The sequence below is a fragment of the Amblyomma mixtum genome, chromosome 1 (assembly GCF_055824585.1).
Source record: "Amblyomma mixtum isolate Tamu chromosome 1, ASM5582458v1, whole genome shotgun sequence".
Taxonomy (NCBI): domain Eukaryota; kingdom Metazoa; phylum Arthropoda; class Arachnida; order Ixodida; family Ixodidae; genus Amblyomma; species Amblyomma mixtum.
The window spans coordinates 296,042,008-296,059,119 of NC_143012.1; the positions used below are offsets into that span (position 1 = coordinate 296,042,008).

The window sequence follows — 17,112 nt, forward strand, 5'->3', positions numbered from 1 at the left end:
TTGGGACGAAAAGTTGGTCTTTTCTGCGACGAACTCTGTTGCGAAAACCAGTAGTCCTTTTAAGACTAAATGCAGAGGGAATTAAGTTTCAGTCTTGGGGCCCAACAGTGCGTCCGAAGCGAGCAACGTAGGACGGCACCCGCTTATTCAAATAAAGCAATATCTAAAAGAAGAAACAAATTTGCGTGCCCAACGTCGCAATCGAACCGCTGTCTCGTCGGTTGTGAGCCTGGCACGCCATCCGCGTGGAGGTGAGTGCACAACACAGTCGTGGTTTATCGACCGTATTGCTATTGTTCGCGCAGTGTGTGGCTGTTTTATTGCCATATATACACGCTTCGGCAGCAGGCTTTGATAAGCCTTAAAATATAGATGACGCGCTTATAACGGGGTTCTTCGCTCGAAAAATGTCATCGAGCCTTGTGTTCGCAGCCCAAACTGTCGTGGTCGTGGCAACGGTCAGTCGGTGTCTTCCGTCTCCGTATCGGCGCGGTCTTCATAGCGCGTTATCTTCAGTGCTCTCATTACTCAAGGTCAGTCACGTTAATATAAAACAAGGTCATTCAAGTGCTACCAGTGGGTGGTACCTTTGGCACACGCATTGTGGACCACCTGATTGGCGCAGAATGTTCGGAATGGTATTAAATGATCCAGCACGTTACGGAGCATAAGATTACTTTCGAATCAAAGCGTAGCTTAATATAGGGATTCGCAGCGACGACCTTTAAATCGTGACTTCTTGAAACTTCAAACGTCCATTACGACCAAACTAATTGACGTAGGACACTCGAAGTGGCGTCAAACGATTTGTCTTCTTGCGCAGTGTACGTTGGCATTAAAAAAGCATATATCCGGATATAACGAAAAATTTGTACCGGATGTAGCGCAGATGGCTAATGACGCAATATTCGTTTCGATATTGCGAACGCTCGCTACTCATACGCTGCCTCAGCGTCTTGCTCTTTTTTCCTCGCTACCGAGTGTCTTTCCGCAGAGCACGGCGGTACTGCGTCGGCCGGTGTCGAGTGAATGGTGCCGAGCCGACGACCGACCGTTTTCCACTTCAAAGGACCGGTCCACTGCCAGACAGGATAAAACCGAACACTTACAGCATTGACATGAAATTGCGCATATCGTTGGCGCGCATCGCACAGATCACCTTATGCTTGTTTACAAAAGCCTCGTATATACAGGGTGTTTCAGATAAGTCTTTCTACAAATTTTAAAGATAGGCTTGTTAGAAGAACGCTTTTTTCGGCATAGTATTTTCAGCGGTGTAGTACATCAGAATAAAGCTAAGACGCGCAAACCAGCAGACTGGATAACTAATATTGAATAGTTACCTTTTTAACTGTTACTATTAGACGCCTTAATTACTGAGAAGCGTGTAGCCCATAGTAAGTACTATCCATATCAGTTTTTAGAATTTCAACAACTCAGTTTCCTTCGATGCTGCCCCCCAACAAGTTTTGGCCGCATCGCGCCAAAATGCATGCACTTTTGAGAAGCTTGCAGGCAAAGCAACCTCTTCAGGGTACGTAACTCGTCGAAATAGCCAAAGTTTGTTGAGCCACAGCGCCGATGGTAGCCGCGTTTTCGGAATTCTAAAAACTGATGTGGATATTAATTACGCTGGGCTACACGACTGTGAGTAATTAAGTAGCCTAACAATAATATTTAAAAAGTTAACTATTCATTATTACTTAACCAGCCTGTTAATTCGCAAGTGTTAACTGTATTCTGATATACTACACCGCTGACAATACTGCGCCGAAAAAAGCGCTCTTATAAGTCAAAAAGGCAATTTTTTAAGATTGTGCAAATTTTTACAACTTGGCTTTTTGAGTGAGGAGAGCGCTTATTTAAATTGTGTAAAGCCACCGTGGTGGCTCAGTGGTTGTGGTGCTCGGCTGCTGACCCGAAAGACGCAGGTTCGATCCCGACCGCAGCTGTCGAATTTCGATGGAGGCGAAATTCTAGAGGCCCGTGCACTGTGCGATGTGAGTGCACGTTAAAGAACCCCAGGTGGTCGAAATTTCCGGAGCCCTTCACTACGGCGTCCCTCATAGCCTGAGTTTCTTTGGGACGTTAAACCCCCCCCAAACCATGAAATAGTGTAAAGTCTTAAGTGAGACACCCCGTATATCGCCGCAGTCTCAGCTGCCAATCGCTCCGATGCCAATAAACCTATCTTGAAGCAGCCCTTGCCATTTGCACGGATAGCGACGGTGTGCTCTTATCTCATTATTTTTTCACTTTTTGAAAACTCTCGTGAACTTCGATTACAAAAGGCCTTAAGCAGCAAAGAAGCCGTCAAAGAACTTACAGCGCAGCAGACCAAGAGAGCGGGAACTAAAAATGATGTAGTTCGTTCGCGCGTTCGCCCGTTTGCTATCAAGGGCTAAACATTTAGTCCTTAAAATCTTCGGCTGGCTAGTCCAGCCCTGTGAAGTCTGTGGAGCGTATCCGTGTAGCATATATTTTTGCTGTGATATAATTAATCACAAACTGTGTCGTTACTTGCAACTTTCAGAGGGCTGATGGAAGTTATTTGCTGACAAATTTGGTGGGTCTAGTCATGAAATGTAAAACTTTTCAGCGACAGTTGCACATAAGTTGTTTGTTTCGTGCATATCTGAAGTTCATTTAAGAAAACATTTTATGTGCGATGGTTCTGAAACGTTAGAAGAAATAAAAGGCAGGGCACTTTATTAATTTAAAATGAAATAAACGACGTTATATAATGTTTTGACACTGCGTGCGAAGGCAGCATAATGTACTGTCTTAATTAAGTGTGCCTTAAGAGGAGAATATTTATTACATATCGAGTTCAGAATATACAGCGTGTGGCAATAAATGATCTATTGCATCTCGACACAGATTCAATAAAAACTCTAAACGCACCGCAGTGGTGGCCTAGTCGTTTCAGCATCCGCCTCGCATGTGGGGGGTGCAGGGTTCGATCCCCGGTGCCGCCGGGTACCCACCGGTGATACAATGGGTACAAGCTTTCCCCTGGTCTGGTGCTCGCCTCTTTAGGGCAAAATGCTTGGGAAATGGGTCTTTTACCCCCCCCCCCCCCCCCCCCCCCCCTTGAATAGAAGAAACAACCTTATGCCATAAAAATTCATTATCATCAAAAACTCTAAACGATGTATTCAGTAAGGTCAATAAACTCTTAAACATGCCATTGAACATTGAGTCTTTTGTTCAATAAAAATAGTCATAGAGTTATTTTATACGCGCAAGAAAATTTTTGCGCAAATTCAATAGGATTTTAGTTCGAACACGATAGCCATTTATGTAAGAGTTTCAACCACATATAGTTATTTACGCGCATAAAAATTTCAATACACCTGCGTGTTATTTCGCCTCCGTCGAAACGCGGTCGCGGGAGCGGCTATTGAAACCGCGCCCTCTCAAACCGACGAACGCGCTGTCGAACTCGTTCTTGAGTACGCCCGTGTTCGGAGTTATGCCTTCTAGCATACAAGGTCTCGTGCCTAACGAGAACCCATATACATGCATAGCGCACGGCGTCAGACACTGGATAGGAAACAGGAGACAGTTGAACACTAAGGGCTGGTAGCAGGAACAGTGGTGGTATATACAGGGTATGCCACGGTGCACGCACTCACACGCACACACAAACAGCCCGCTCTTTTCACGGTTCCCGCGCCGCCTTCGCTCGAGTGGCGCTCAACAATTAATCTTCCCCAGAAAAGGGGCGGGGCCACGGTCGTCGCTTCCAAACAAAGAAACAGCGAACGAGCAGCAGCAACAGCGCAGCGGGGAGCGTTCGCTGTCTGGCTGTTGTCTTAACTCGCGGACGCTTCTAGACGACGGCCGCCGGCGCGGACTATGGAGTGGACTGCGCCGCCGTTGTTGCATCTCTCTGTATGTGCGAGCGAGCGAGAGCTCGTACATAGGAATGTCGTCGTTTCTCAGATGCTGCTCCTTCTGCCGAGGACCTGTTAATTACTGGTCCGCGGGTCGGCTCGCGCACGGGCTTCGCCGAGAAGAGCGAGAGAGCATTAAGTGGCAGCCATCGCACCGCTCCTTATGCGCTCGGTTCCTGCGCGAGATAAGCCGGTAATTAAAGGTGGGACTGGACCATGGGACGCCTTTGCCCGCGCACTGGTCGGCGGGGGGCAAGTGCGCATTTCGAGCGCTCACTGCGTGGAGTGTCTCGCTGCAAACACGCCGCGGTTGTGCGAACGACCAGTCTCATAACGACGACGCTGCGGGCACGACGAAAAGGAAGGAATTAGGAAGGAGGAAAGAAAAAATGAAAGAACGAATCACCTTTCGTCCGAGGCGGTGCTTGTCGAGCCGACGCAAAAGTGCGGGGTCCATATATACAGCTCTTGTCCGGTTTCCACCAAGCAAGGACCGGAGGCAGTGGCTGGGAGACGGTGTCTTTCTCTCTCTCTCTCTTTTCGGATTGCTCGAATGAAGATGGTTGAAAGCCCTCAGTCTGGCCCGCGGCACGCGGCGACGCACGGGTTAAGTAGCGAGGAACGTATTTCGAGCTATGTATCTTCCGAAATTGCACTCAGTTTGCGAGTAAATAAGGTGCATGTATAAATCTCTGTCGACAAAATAGCCGGATTTCCCTCTATGTGGTTGCAACGGGGACAGGTTTAATTACCCATGTCTCTCCCTCTCTTTTTCGCTCAACGACTATAATTGCGGAAGAAAAGGCAGAAATTAAAAAGGCCGGCGGCTGAGTGAATAGTGCTTTATTTCATTGCTTGTCACGTAGACAATGTGTTTTGCTAAAGCGTTAGCGACCTCGCAGTGTCTAATAAACATAAAATCCTATAGAAGAGATACAGTGGTGCCTTAGCATATTTTATCTTTGTACAGTGCATGCCTTGTGTCGTTCTGAACGCAGTGCTTTCCTTGAACAGTGACGTGCAGCGTTCGTGTTGGTTTGGAACTTGTCGATAAAAAGCGTGCAGCACTTTGCTCGAACGGTTAAAGGCACAAGAAGCACCGCAGTTGAACAACGCACAGCAGCATTCATGAACAGCTAGCAGCGCAGCCGTCAGGCTGCGTGTTGTAGCGTGTACCAACAGTCTCAAGAAGCATCGTCGAATGTCGGGTAGCACCGTTCGCGAATGCGTAGAAGCCTTGTCGTCGAACGGACCACAGCACAAGTGGAGAACGGGTACAAACACCGTCGTTGAACAGTGTCGTTGAACAAGCATCGTCCACAGGTGTATGAGGGCTCTGATCTATATCATCACGTTTTTCTCACCTCTTGTAGCTTCTTCTCTTCCACCTGAGCTATCTAATGCTTGTGCTTCCTGTAGCGCATTCGCTCTCCCTCAACACAGCGGATGCGTGAAGGTGACGACGGTTGACGAGAATGCGGGAGAACGTTCCTATAATATCTAGGCTGTAAAAATGCAGACGTTCTCGCACGGTGCAACGGGCTCAGTCAATCAGCTTAAATGATTCGCCTGCCCACGCCGACGTCGGCAGTGACATGGCCTTGTCGAAGACAGCATGGAATACGAGGTGCGTATGTGGTGCTCCCAGCAGACAAGATCGCCGACGGCTTAGGGAGGAGCAATGCTTGTGGAACAGTTTCTGCGGACTTTGCTAGTGCCCGTGGACCCCACAGCACTTTTGGGGGCAACAGTAGGATGCCCCAGACGCGGCCCCAAAACTAGACGCAGGACGCAGCCGCCAGCCGGGTTCCGCCAGCAAGCCCCGCTCGCGGAAGGCGCAGCCAGTCCCGTTAGTACTGAATCATCTGGTCTGCTCGCATCTGGTAGCTGGCTTCCAATACCCCTCACAGCGGCTGGACGCGTGGGATACCCGGTTGGCCGCTCACGCTGAGGCAGTGGAGGCGCTACGCTACGAGGTCCGTGTGCCAGCGGACTCGGGCCCCATCGGGCCAGTGAATCCGGGCACTAGAGACGATGTCCCCGCCGGGAGCTCAGCTTCTCCGGTGTGTTCTCTGGGGCCGCTGCACTTACCTGCGCTCGGCGGCACCGTCTCATGGAATGCCTATCGCATCCAACTTGACGCCATCGCGGCAGCGAATGGCTGGGGTGATCGAGCCTATAGGCCCGAGTGTAGTGGCCGAGCGGCGAGGCCGTGCGACGGATTTACTGATAACCTTTACTTTACTGTTCTGTCCTCTCAAGGATAGTCGTAAAGCCCCGAAATTTTTCAATCAAGTAACCTCTAAGAAAATTGTGCATTCCTCCTTCTCCTTCATATTGTCCTCGGATAAAGTGGGCTGCGCGCGAGTTCTACCGTCTCTTTTAGATGCCACTGAGTGTTCCGTCTTAAAGGTGCGCTCTTATGGACTCCTCAACAAAACTCCCTCGTGGTGTTGTAATTTGTAACGTGAAAAAGTACATCACAGCAGAAGCGCTGCGTGGCCATCTCGTGTAACCAGAACCCTAATTATTAGATAAACTACAAATTTCTTGTGGCTTCGTTTAAAAGAACCGTAGTCAAGACTAAGGAGGGGTACAATGGAAATTTAAGAACCGACTTATCAAGCCAATCTAATCGGATGGCCTTGTACAGTTTAACGAAGTGCATCCGCAATTCGTAGGCCCCTCACGTAACACCGTCAGCGGTGGTGCCTCCCCAGGGAGCAAAAGATAACATTGAACGCATAGCACCGCCCTAGACTTCCAAGCGTGGTCTGCGTTTCCGTGAATCCTGCCCAATCCGCATGCATACTACAGCGAGGTCGATCAACCGCTGCGGTGGCTCAGTGGTTATGGTGCTCGGCTGCTTAGCCGAAAGACGCGGGTTCGATGTAGTGCACTGCACGGGCTCGGGCCGGCCCGAAAGCCCGGGTCTGGCTCGGCCCGCGGGCCGGGCCGGGACATGATTTGTTTTGCTGGGCCTGGGCCGGGCCCGGGCCTGAAGTTGAGGGCGCAGGCCGGGCTCGGGCTTAAAGCTGCGGAGCCGAGCCGGCCTTGGGTCCGCACAGAAACGGCTGGTGTCCGACTATTCATTCACTATGGCAGGGTGAAGTACACAACTGCGGCATTGGAGCAGCGACACGGATGAGCTATGAGTTATAGTATGCGCAGAGAAAAAAACTAAGCTTTATTCATTGACTTATTTATTTCCCTATTTCCACGCCGCGGTGGCTTAGTGGTCAAGTTTCTTGACTACTGAGCCGGGGAACCAGGGTTTGCTCTTAGCCGCGGCGGCCGCGTTTCTATTTAGGTGGCAAGCATGACAGCCATGTATTTTGTAGTACCATTGCTCGTTGAAGAAACCCAGGCGGTCGAAATGATCCGGAGCCCTTTGCTTCTGTGTCTCTCACAGCCTGACTCCCCTTGGGCCCTTAAGCCCCAAAACATAGCTTTTATTTTATAGCTATATTTTTTCATGAGAGAAAATTCACAAACTAAAGCACGTTTGGTTATCTTTTTGATCAGCTGACCAGAACATCTCGTAAATGAAATAGCCAAAAAAGCTCGCGAGAGTTTGTAAATCTCCTCTAATAACCACATCTATCCCTCCTCGCTTCTTCAGCCTGCTTGTCATGACAAGTGTTTTGCCCTGTAAGTTATCACGTGGTTCGCTCGTTATCTTCTGCTCCACCAGTAAGAGTAAAATTCAACCGGTCTTAATTGGCCATTGATCGTTCGTCATCCCAAAACATACCTATACACTATTAGAAATGCATTCGGGAAGAACATATAAGTTTAGGACGCTTATAGTCTTCAAACACACACCGTGAAATACTCAAGCCTTTTAGCTTTTCGTTTCTGCTGAAAGGCGACCAGTTCGGCTATGAGTTCAACCTGAGAGATCGCGTTCACTAAAAAAATGTCATCCCACTGCTTCCTAGCCAGCTTTAATGTTTATACTTCGCAGGCGGCAAAATATTACTGATTAAAATCATGGGGGAATGCAAAGTAGTCTATTATGCTCGTATGCAGCCATTTTTATTTGGCTCTCGGAACTTCCGAGTTTATCTTTGCGCACCTACATGAGATCACTGTCCAAAAGACGGGCCTGGCGAGCACTACTCTTAATCACTTCCTTCTGGGTTAAAAAGAAACAACTTTCTGCAAGCCAAACTGTGGTTTCAGAACCTTTGTCGGCCAATTCCTTATCGGTCTAGTAGCAGTCTGCTTGCTCAGAGTGAGCAGTATACCTCGAGCGGTACTGTGAAACGGGCCGGGCTGGGCTCGGGCTGGGCTTCACTTCAAGATTCACGGGCCGGGCCGGGCTCTAGAGCGATAATTGCTAATCGCTCTAGCGATAATCGCTAGAGCGATAATTTAGCTAGTATGGGCCGGGCCCGGGCTTGAAGTCGCTGGCCTGGGCCGGGCTCGGGCTTCAGGTCTCGGGCCCGGGCCGGGCTTGGGCCTCAGACTGAGGCCCGTGCAGTGCTCTAGTTCGATCCCTGCCGCGGCGGTAGAATTTCGATGAAGGCCAAATTCTAGAGGCCCGTGTACTGTGCGATGTCGGTGCACGTTGAACTCCAGGTGGTCATACCCCAGGTGGTCATAGCCTGAGTCGCTTTGGGACGCTAAACCCCTATCAACCATCAACATCGAGGTCGATCCATCTGAACTGGTTTCTGTAGTTTCTTGCCTGAAAGCTAAGGCCTCTGGAGGGGCTGGTATCAGAGTTGGTTTGTTGAGAGCTCTAGCACAAAACTATGTCCCAGATGATATTGTCCATGTCAGCATGTCCCTGGAAGAAGGTGACTTCCATGCAACTGGAAAGCAGCGATAATCGTCTTACTCCTAAAAGACCCAAGTTTTGACCTAAATACCTAAATAATACTCGACCTGCTCTCACTTTGAACTTGCTCATACCCACCGATTCTGGACAGAAGCATGTTTCAACGAGAAAAAGTTTAAGAGAGCATTTTTTGTGTATATTTTGAGATTTCACAATAACGTTCAATACAACCGCAGATCTCACGTCGGCAGGCTTGAATTTTTTTGCTATTAATCTTATATCCTTCACTGATTACGAGAAAGCATTTGACTCAGTGGAAACCTCAGCTGTCATGCAGGCACTGTATAATCAGGGTGTAGAAGAGTGTAATGTGAAAATATTGGAACATATCTATAACGACTGCACAGCTACCATAGTCCTCTATAAAGCCAGCAATAAAATTGCAATGAGGAAGGGTGTCAGGCAGGAAGACAAGACCTCGCCAATACTATTCACCGCCTGTTTACAGGAGGTATTCCGGGGCCTGAAATAGAACAGTTGAGGATGAGTTAGAAAGGCAGAGAAGAACGGTGGGGCTAAATATCAGCATGCAAAGTGATGTTCAACAGTGTAGCAAGGGAACAGAAGTTCGAAATTGGTAGTGAGGTGCTGGAAGTAGTAAGAGAATATTTCTACTTAGGGCAGGTAGCGACCGCTGATCGAGATCATGAGAGGGAAATAACTAGAATAAGAATGAGGTGGAGCGCATATGGCAGGTTCTCTCAGGTCATGAATGGCAGTTTACCAATATCCTTCAAGAGTAAAGTATACAACGGCTGCGTCTTATAGGTACTCACCTATGGGCCAGAAACGTGGAGGATAAAGAAAAGGGTTCAGCTTAAGTTAAGGATAACGCAGCGAGATAGGGAAAGAAAAAATGGTAGGTGTAACGTGAAGGTGGAAGCGGGCAGAGTGGGCAAGGGAACAAACGCGGGTTAATAACATCCTAGTCGAAATCAAGAGGAAGAAATGGGCTTGGGCAGGGCATGTAATGCGAAGGCAAGATAACCGCTGGTTCTTAAGGGTAGCGGAGTGGATTACAAGAGAAGTCAAACGTAGCAGGGGCAGCAGAAAGTTAGGTGGGCGTATGGCCATAAAAGTGTATGGCCATAATTCCATAGATCATCTGTAGACTGTCAACTATTGATATATAGACTATTCTCTAGCTTTTGTCCATAGACAGTCTGAAGGCTTTATGCAGAGAAGTCTATGGACAGTCTACAGACTGTCGAAAGAAATCTTTGTAAGAGATTTCGCCTCTTCTAAAGATATTCGTACGCCGTACCTCAAAGTCAGTGCATTGGAAGTCTGTTGAATTTAACAAGTTAACAAGTTGAATTTGATTCTCAAAGTGAACAAAAGTACGCGTCTCGTTTTTTCGCTTGCGTCTCCTTTTTATATCTCGTTAGCGTACTGCTGCCAGCCAATCCGGTAGGCTGAATCGGTAAAGTGCCCGGGTGTCATATACGACCCTCAGACTGGCGGCCTCATTAAAAAGTAATGCATTCAAATGTGAGCGTCTCCGGTCGCTGATTCCACAAACGCTGAATCCACAAAGGTACGAGTTGAACACTCGGCCACTCGGTTCGGATACCTGCCACATCAACGGTACGCCTTTGAGCATTCGAGGTACAGAACACCTTCGAGGAACTCAGGGAGGCTGCTCTAGAGAGTAAAAAACGAAGCCTAACAACAACGCAGGCGGGTATGGAAATCCTGTCGAGACTGGGGATATGGCAGGTACTAAGGACAAGTCACAGAAAGTGACTTGAAGTGAAGTGCATTCCCCACGAGTGGCAGAAGGGTAGCAGGACAGCCAGAGTTCAAGCCGTGGCAAAAGAAGCTATCTAGAGACTCGGAAGCGGTCTACGGGGACATGGAGGCCTATGCCTAGCCAAGAAAGTTGATGGTAGCTGCAGTCGAGAACCAGAAGAGGCCAGTTATCGGGGCTTCGATCTATGCAAGGATCCTGCGGAAACGAATTAACTGGACATAGCCGTAACCATCAAGACTCAGGACCAATGGGGAAGTCATTGCACATGGTGACGGACTCCCAACAAGCCTGCAGAGGCTACCTTGCTGGAAACCTCATGGAAGGGCGAGCACACTATATAAATAGACTCACACTCACACAGAATAACGCGGAAACTTGGACTCGAAGGCCTGAAACGAAAGCGGAGTAGAGAATGGTCTAGCCCGAGCTCTCGCAAACCCGGTGGACCCCCGTCCCTACTCCACCCGCCTACTAAGAGAGTACAGCGACAGGATAGAACACGTAAGGCTACACTCTAAGAAAAAAAGGTGTGATCTTAGTCTTTTTGGGGGGTAAAACACTTGTCGCTGAGCTGACACCTTTTTGGGGGTAAGGTTACGCTGTTTCTTGGAGACTAAGTATTTATGCTCTCGCACATAGAGTAATGTTACGCTCTAATAGCCTAAACTTGCACTGACATAAGAAGAGTAACTTTAAACCAGTTAGGTATAACATTACGCCTTTCTAAAAGGGGTAAATGTTAGCCTGAGGAAAGCATAAACATATCCTAGCATGCAAGGTGCAAGTTTGCACCTTTAGCAGGTAAATTTATGCTATGTATAGAAGTGCAAAGTTACTTTGTCAAAGACTAAACTTATACCGTCATAAACAGAGCAAAGTTTGCACCCCTGTGGTGCAAGCTTATACCCTTACATGATGGATAAAGTTACCCTTCTAGTGGTACAAAGTAATGCCCTACTGCAAGGGGTATCTATACACTACTCGGTGGTGTATTTATACTGTCCACACGAGAGCATTATTACCCTTCTGTAGCGTAAACCTGCCCACTGAATGCAGAACTAAAGTTGACCCATATGGTAGAAGCCCGAGTCTTTCTGGAAGTGCAGGCAGTGTCAAAATGTTGCGACGAATCTTTCATGTGAGATGGTCTGTGTCATTGTGTGTTCAGGTGCAGGTACTACTGCAGAATGTACACAAAGAATTCATAAACGAATCGGAGAAAGAAACATACCGTCATATTTATTTTGTCACATGCTACACCATATTACAGCAATGACCCTGGCAGTCTTCTTCATACAGGTGGAGGCAGTATGTACCATGTATTTGACCTGCACAGAGAAGAAAACATATAATGAATTTTGCAACCACAAAGCTCAGACGACGTGACCATGGGCTTAGTTAATTCAGGTCTAAAAGTGTAAACCACACAAAAGGCAGGGATAAATGGAAATGCATGAAAACAATGCCACAAGTGCAGGCTTCTGTTTATTATTGAGAACCAAAATTAGAAAAGATATGCAGGAAAAACAAAACATGTCCTAAATGGCAGCTACTTAATCACTCACATATGCTGACATTATCACAAGCACAGTGGCTTCTCAGGAAAAATCCAGAATATTGTGCCCAGCTGCGCGGTCAGGCTGTAGGCATCCCGGATGCCAGACTAAGAAGAGGGTCATATCAATAAACAGAAAAACATGTGCATGAAATGGAAGCTACTAAAAGGTGATAAAATGAAATGCCGTTTAACAAACCCTTCCCTCCATTCTCGTGTTTTTATTTCTCCGTATCTAGAGTGGTTAAGGTTTCATGCAGCCCTTGCTAACAATATGTCTCTGGTCTCTGATGCCATTATATGATTTGTTGCCCATACAGTGAATTTTCTTCCTAAAAGGGAAGTGTAGGTGATTATCTGAGCATCAATCAGTGATACTTCCAACTGTAATTTTCCCTGCATGTATTACCTGTGAATTCATTTCCAATTAGCAAACAGCAGGAAGCTTGTCCCTGTGATGGCATTTTTGGGTGCATTCCATTGTCACAGCCTTTCGATACAGTTTAAATACCTGGTGAAAGGCCTATGCACAAAGGCTATGCACTATAAATCTTAGTGTACCACTCCTGGAAAACAAAGAAAAGCTTTCGGCTAAATGTGAAATAATAGCAAGGGCAACTTACACATCTAAAGAATTGTCTCCATGCATGAGGTAACGTCATACCCAAAAAATTATTTGGACCACATTATAATACAGATACTTTTTATTCACGTTCATAGCCTGTTTCATACTACACCTCTACATTATGCCTGTACAAAAAGCTTTGGTTATGGACTGGCCTTCACTGACAGACTACATTAACTACACAAGCAGCACAGAACAGTCTCCTTCTAAAGCACTATTTTTGCTTGAGGAAATTACAAATCTCGTCTTCTTATTTAGACAGTGCTGCTTCTTCCAATGCTTGCAGCATATGCAGCAGCAGTAATTCTCATGAATTACATTTTGCTGGCACAATAGAATGTTACCTTTACACATCTTTTCAGATGCTTAGCATAATGAAATTGTAAACACTGACTGACAGCATCAAAACAGTTGCCTTCCATATCTGCTGTCACATGCAGTGCACGTGACCTTAATTAAATTTTAAGTTCACTCCGATGTGAAATGAAACTAATATGGATTCATGTGAGTTATTGGAAATTATTCACATCAACGAACAGCACCTTCCTACTCAAAAAGAAAGTGTGAACAGTGCAAAGAAGATTAACAGCCTCACGTAGCTGCATATCACATTAAGCTTCACATGCATAAACGGTGCTAGTCATATTAGCTTGGTAGCATGCCACCCTGCCAAGCATTACCATAACTGTGTCATTTTTTTCTGACGTCAGCAACATGGATTGTAGGCAGCGCCTCTCAAACTAATTCAGTATGAAATCTTTGCTGAAGTCCAGCCTACTTTTGCAGAAAAAAAACTGCATTTATACTTCATGTCATAAAAAGTGGTCACAATTAATCAAACCATTATTCAGAAATTCTTTCAGAACTAAGTCCTCGAAAACATTGAAAAGCTCTAAAATCTCTGTAATAGAATGGCTGCAGCTGTGCAACATAGCATACTATGTTCACGGATGGACATCAAGTGATGATGAACTTGCAACAATGTCCCAATTACATAAAAACATACATACCACACACGTCTAGTCCCGGCCACTTGTACGGAATCCAGGCTGAACTTCGGTGCTAGGAGTGACAATGGTTGTGCACCTTTGCATCCCTCCTTCTCCCAGGTGCACTGCAATAGAGGCGTCATTTATAGCATTAGTGTAATGGTTAGTGATAACTTATATGTTCATTAAACCACATAATGGCAGCACACATGCTCAAAAAACGACAGAATAGTTTGAAAACGAGAAACAACTTTTGATTCCAAATTTTTATCCATTACAGCACTTGCCACATATTTATAACAGGCATAACTGACGCAGTGCACTGGCACAATAAGCCTAGACAAACGTCTACAGCACAATGGCCTATTACCAGTGAATTGTCACTAAGTGCCTAACATAATTAACACATTTTCTAACAGCCACTGCAGAAAAAAGAAAGAACTATACTGTTACTGCTTACGAGATTGGCAGTATTCATTACAGAATTTGTTTTTCGTTGACAGATTACCGCGGTGCAACCAAAATCCTTATTGTTCCAAACAGAAAAGCTTAGATACTAGCGTATTCTTCTATTCATCCTCTTAGAGCGACATCAAACCTAAAGTCTCACTCTTTCACAAGAGAATACAAGAGCACAAAAAGAGGTGACATAGACTGTACGCTTTTGTGAGCTAATGTTTGGCCACCAACTAGCCCCGACCTTTTCACTAGTAAAAAGAACTAAACAAGTTCACTTTTCTCTATTAGTTCTCAGCCTGAGTGAAGAGCCAGTTACATATCAACTTAACACCATTAGCAAGCGCATCTTGCCATTCGAATGCAGTAAAACTGCTGGCATGATAAGTCACATTCTGGGTTGGCAAAAATATTGCAAGGTGTAAGCGAAAACGGCCGCATGCCGGGAAGCGCAGAGCACAAATGAGCTGCTAATTTCGTGCCTATGAATAAATAAATTTCACGTTTACTGTTTTATCGTTTGCTTGCTACTCCGTGGTAAAGAAAAAAAATTGACGCCGTCCATTCGCAAAAAAAAAAAAGCGGCCTGGCAGAAGGAGTTGCCTTGCAGCGCTAAAATTATAAAGGGATTATGGTCCAATAGGAATCACATACAGTGCTGCAGTAGATGTGAGCACTGCGCGCAGTACGTGCCACAGAAGCGCGCACACTAATTTACTCGCCCCTTTCTGAACGGAGACTGCGGTTTGGACTTACCTTACTGAATGGTCGTGAGCAGGGACAAATACTTGGCGTTGAAGAGACGACCGGCAATGTTCTTTCGCACGGCAGACGAAGGATCAGAGCCTGCAGCGAAAGAAAGCATGAGAAAGACGCCGGCAGATTGCGCCGCTGCGATCGTGTGTTGTACACGATAGGCTCCCTCCGGCCGCACGCGACCAGCTCAAAACAAGAAATAGCAACAAGCAGCGGCTCGCGCACACAATCCATGATAAAAAATCTGTACTGAACACACCATAACTTGATGGCAGGAAACAACCCGTATGACCAAACGAAAATGTCACTTACTTGTACGGTTGAAATTGGGCGCAAAGAATCCGTACGCTGAGGGCGCCGCGACGATCTGGCGTGCGCTGTTTCTTTCAGACGTTGACTCTTTCGCGAAGATGTCGCCCACTGCAGCGTCACACATCGATGAAGCTTGCACGATGAAGTAATCGCTGAACAGAACCTAAACGCACACAGGCCCGTACTGCAAGATGAAATGAGGAATGCGCGTCGCGACTTGCACGCACGGCACCCAGGCGCGGTAAACAGCGGCTTCGTCTTCGACTCTACGCGAGCGGCCAATCCAAATAGACAGGCACGTGATCTGAAGAGAGAGAAGGAAGAAACTAGGAGAAACTACAACCCATCGCCAGCCATCGCTTCCAAAGCTTGCTTCGCGCCATAGAGGAATTACAGAGGAGGTTTTCCTTCCTCCATGCTTCGTGCCTTTCTTTCGTTCCGCCGGACCCCGCGCTTCCCCTCTTTTCCTTTTCTCCGCTGACTGAAAGAACGTCTGCGTTCCCAGTAGTGTCCCAAGGTCAAGCCGCCCGCGTGCGGGCGACAACCTTTGGTCCTTGCAATGTGCTGGTAGCTTATTATTTTTGCATGCGCCTCTCTGCCCTTGTGGCACGTATTTTTCCGCGCTTTCGGCGTGCGCACAACTCTTCCGTTATCGGAGACAACGAGCGCGGCGAGACTCGTCTTATCAGTCCTTGCAGTATCCCTTTGAAGCTTTTAATGCAGCCAGCTATTACGCAGTATGAATTACGCAGATGCTGCCGTAAATGTGTGGCGTATGCAACAGAATAGTTTTCAGAGCAGCTGCAGCTTAAAGTTACGAGCATCATTCGGAAGTTCTCGTCAGCTCTCATTTACTACCGCGTACAGAAGGCACTGCGAAATATACATCAATAAACTGCCCTTCCTGTACTTCTAAATCAGTCATAGAACCGGCTAAGAAAGCGATGTGAATGCTGCAGCATTATTGATTCAATGTCAGGCACAGTAACAGTTTTAAATACTGATATTGCCGCGTGATATTGCTGCGAGAAATTTCAACTTTCTTTTGTGCTTATGGGGCCGCACGTGTGAGGAGAATCCGAAGAAAAAAACCGCTCTGTTCAAAAATAGTTTAACTCAATCGAAATAGACACAGCTGTAGAAATATTGATTTAATAAAGCCGCATCGAGTGATCAGAAGCGTCAGGCAAACAAAGGGGATTCACAACATTTGAACATTTGAGGAAGATGGCGCAGAAGAGGGCTTCAAACGACAGTCGACAACTGCTGATGCAGCAGTTCTCACCTCTCATCGTTCCAGTGTTCGCGAAGTTCTCAAAATATTTTCAAAATGGGTCAACAGAGCAGAAATGGAGCACTGCCAGCGCTATGCCAGCAAGCATCCGTTAAGACGCTTCAACCGACTGGTTATTCGGGCGATTCCGTCTATTATACGCGCTTTCATTTTATTCAATATAGGAAGTTGCCACCGCTGAATTTATGCTTTTGTTAAAGATTGGTTCGTCAGTGCGATACAATGTGTCCTTTAGCTCAGTTTTATTTGTGCATAAAGACAAAAGTCTCAGTCATCCGAAGCAACTTACGATGATGAAGGAAAACCTGCCGGTTTATACGCCGTAGTTTCATTTATTTTCGAGCTTGGGTCTTCGGGCTGCGTCTATCTAGTGCAATGTACTGTTTAGTGCTTCTCATTAGCCTCTAAAAGAAAGAGTTATTTCCTGACGCATGAACCATTCCATAAGAATTCACAATGCACTGCCGCAATATAAGCGCCTTAATTACTGTTTCCTCTGGCACCCGGTTTGTTGCGGAATTCGATGCTTCCATAGCGCTACAGTTCGAAAAAAAAAAAAAAATTGGAGGCAGTCAACTTCATTTCTGAATATCAATACTATACTTGAGTGCATTAAAGCTGCGCGGA

General features: G+C 46.6%; 1 long non-coding RNA gene across 1 annotated transcript; it reads right to left on the reverse strand.

Moving 5' to 3' along the window:
* Positions 1-13,235: 13,235 nt before the first annotated feature.
* Positions 13,236-15,473, reverse strand: LOC149372145 (uncharacterized). Its single transcript, XR_016292288.1, has 3 exons — positions 15,192-15,473; positions 14,880-14,969; positions 13,236-13,792 (listed from the first exon to the last, which is right to left on the reverse strand). It is a non-coding gene; the product is annotated as an uncharacterized LOC149372145 (long non-coding RNA).
* Positions 15,474-17,112: the final 1,639 nt, after the last annotated feature.